The sequence below is a fragment of the Nothoprocta perdicaria genome, unplaced genomic scaffold (genome assembly GCF_003342845.1).
Source record: "Nothoprocta perdicaria isolate Ctin4 unplaced genomic scaffold, notPer1 scaffold_435, whole genome shotgun sequence".
Classification (NCBI taxonomy): Eukaryota; Metazoa; Chordata; class Aves; order Tinamiformes; family Tinamidae; genus Nothoprocta; species Nothoprocta perdicaria.
Genome location: NW_020455683.1, coordinates 168,838 through 172,623, shown reverse-complemented (window position 1 = coordinate 172,623; position 3,786 = coordinate 168,838).

Here is a 3,786-nt window from a genome sequence, read left to right as displayed (position 1 = left end):
CATACTCAATCATAGTATTTTGGGGAGGGAAATAGAACAGGGAAAAAATCAGAATTACGGTGGTTGCCTTAGACATATTTTGCAAACAAGCATTAAATATATATTCCCTACAGTAGATAAAGAAACCAACAGTAATTCTCTATCTCTCACCAGCTTTTTATGTTTTCCAGTTTTAAATTATTTACTGAAACATGAAAACTCAAGCTTTTAGAAGCTATAAGAATTTAGCAGGAATTTATATTTTAGATTCAGGTGGCATCAAAAAGATGTATAATTCCAAGCATATTTTCCCCTGATGAGACAAATGTATATGTCATAAAAATGGACACTCTTTACGCAACAGAGATTGGAACTGGAACCTCCATGTGGTTCCCATGGTTCTTGCTATTGCTACAGTGCTATGAGTGCCATGAGTGTTAAAAAAGGGAATGAACTACATATATTTCTTTCAGTGACATTAAAATTACCTGATCTTATCTTGGGATCCCTTAATAAACCTCCTGCATGTCCACAGTGGAACACTCACTCCTATTTTTTTTTTTTTTTAATCTGAAAAACAAAGGCTGAAAAATACATATAGTTACTCTTTTTTTTTTTTCTCCCATTGCTAAATGGAATAAAAATATCTATCTGTTTCTCTGAGAAGCATAACTGAGCTTTCATGAGGCAGAACCCATAGCCCACAACACATCAAGTAGGCTACTCAGTGTCGGTCAGGAGCACAGCTGAGGCTTGCAGCTCATGCAAAGCTGACTGCTCAATCTGCTAGACAACAGTCATTAGCTGTCTAGACCACATCATACTTGTAATCGCATATAAAGTTTTCAACACCTACTACTTCATCAGAATTATAAATACCTTCCCTCTTTTTCTAATTCTCTCCTGGCATTTGGTAATATCAGAGAATAGCAGCAATCAAAGATTTTTTTTTCCCTGAAGAAGGAAACTTGCTTTCATCAGAACTTTTTTCAAACTTTTAGATAAGTCTACTTGGTTCCCCTGAGTTGTATATAATACCTCCTTTAATRTGATGAAATAATATTTATTTTATTTACGCTTCCAGTCCCTCCTGTATTTGTCAGGATTTTCCTGTACTGGAAAATCTCTGGTACTCCTGTACTGCAGACTCTTTGAACAGAAGTGAAAAACGGGAGGTAATGCTTGTATCTGAAAACAAGAGCTTCAGCAAATCCCACACATCCCCAGACAAGGGATAACAGCACAGAACTTTTTAACATGGCTAGTAACATAGCTTTTTCAAATCCAGAAAACAAGGTGTAATTTGCTGTCATGTGAGCATTTGTCCCAGGAGACATTTTGTCCCCAAAAGACCCTTTGAAATCTTTTGTTTTCCTTGTCTCCATCCTTGTAGATGTTCATGTCAGATGGAGTCAGTGGGAAGGTACGCTGGACAGAGCCCCCAGGACCCTCTCGAAGGACCAGAAGGGATGAATAGGAGATAAACCACTGTCAGTCACTCTGAAGCACAGCATATKTATTGTGTAGAAGTTTACTCCATAATCTAGCCTAAGGAAGGAGCAGGAATATTTTTTTTTTTCAAAAAATATATTATGTGTATACAGCGCAGGACTACGCACATTATGGGAGCTGCCTGTCAGAAAGAACTCTTTTTTAAAATTTTTTGTTTGGTTGGTTTTTTTTGGTCATCTATAGTATGTATTATACTGATTATTCAGCTTGTGAGAAAGAAAAAAAAAAAGAGCATTTCTTTCCTATAAAACTCTAGCTGTTTGTAATGTCAGTAATTCATCTTTGCCATCCAGTCCACATCGTTGGCCATTTTAACTTAACAGCTCTGAGTTACAAGTGATGTATGTAATTGAAGGYTCTTATACATGTCTGTTGTATAATTCACTGTGCAGCTTTAGTAAAAGCTGCTTAAACTGTGTCAAACAGAGAAAGACAGATTCCTGGATTTTGCAGATACTGAAGTGCTCAAAGAATGCACTGAGGTTAAAGCATGAAGAGATGTCAATGTGAACTGGTTACATCAAATGAACCACATGGCARCCTAGTGATCCTCATGAAGGAACTACTTTGGAGCAGGTGTGCTGCAAAGGCTCTGGATCATCAAGTAAGCAGTCTGCTCTTTGCTCGCATGGCAGACAGGAAACATTGTGCTGAGCTGTTCCATGATAAAAATGCAGGTTGTATGGCAAGTATACACATTACTAATAGTACKTCTGTCATCTTTGTGGAACCCAAGAAAGTGAATTCTGAGTGAAGCCTAGGCAGAGTCTCCTATTTGGGGTTCTAATGATTTTAAAATGATATTGTGAAATTCTACTTCACAAACAAAGGTGATAATGATACTTGCTGCTGAAAGAAAAACTAAGAAAGCTGGAGATTCCACTGCTGGGGTGCCTTTTGGTAGTGACAAATGGTAGAAATGACCTGTGTTGTACTGCAATGACAAAGCACTGCATCATCTCAGAATTATTTTGTTTACTTTGGATGGGGAGCCTGCTGTCTTTCATCCAGATTTGGACTGTGTGTTGCTAAAAGATGATCCTGCAGACAATAAAATACAATGCCTTCAAAAATATCAGGTACATATGAAGATTCAGAATTTGAAGGCATGAGCAGGAATGACTGTTAATTTGAAAAAGTGATAGACAGAGAATGAACATTTACATTAGCTAACAAAGATGTTTTGTGTGATGCATTTTTCTCTGATTCTATAAGCTTTTAAGTGATAAATTCCACTAAGCTTCTGTAGGGTTTTCTGTGGCGGAAAAAAAAAAAAAGTAAGAAAGAAAAAAAAAACAGTCTCCTACTACTAAAGCAGGGGTCTGAAGAGCCCTTATCCTCCAAATGGATTTCTGATGTATTCTGAATTCATGATAGAGTCTCTACAAAGTCAGTTTCAAATTAAGCTTTCTTTATAAGCAGGGAAGGCATGCAAATATCTTAAGCAAGGAATGTGCTAATTAGAATACAAAATATAGAAACATGATTCATGAGTCTTTCAGAAAGAAGAGAGAGAAATGATCTGTATGTTGTATTGCTGTGTCATGTCCTAGTGTCCAAGAATAGTCAATAAAAAAGAGGTCTCTTAAAAGGCAAGAAAATGCGGCTGTTGGATAGAAACGAGTAGGTTGCAAGGAGTATCTGCCCTGGTTAGCCTTGATAGCTAGGTTAAATGATACAAGAGGGAAAATTGAAGTTCTAATGACATCAAAATATATCAGCCTCATGAGGCAGCAGAGATTTGGGGTTGCTAGGGARGATCTTTATTACAAATTACAATGCTAATAATGGAGGATGGAAGATATTAGAAGCTTACACTTCATAAACCTTTTTTCCCCTTACTTTTTTCAAGTGATAAACTCAGCTCTAAATGCTTTGACTCATGCCTCTCACACCACATCTCTGGGCATTGTAAATAATTTTTCAACAGCAAATTCCTTGAGTCTTTACTGATTTAGATGGCGTTGTGCTTCCCAAAATCTTCAGAATCTACCACTGAATTGTAATGGYTTCATTTTAAATTGGGTCAAAAATTTTGAAGTTATGGAAAGAAAACTCACTTGACAAGTGTTAACCAAAGTTATTGGGGTTTTGTTTTTATTCTTGCCAAGGAGCAAAGAAGTATACAGGGAGTAGCTGAAACTAAAATTCAGCTTAGCTTCCATAAAATGGAGTAAGGTTTTTCTTTTCCCTTATTTAGACTTAAGATCAGAAAACAACGCAGAAAGATCACTTATGTTGCTATATTTATAACGGAAGGAAGGAAGGAAGGAAGGAAGGAAGGAAGGAAGGAAG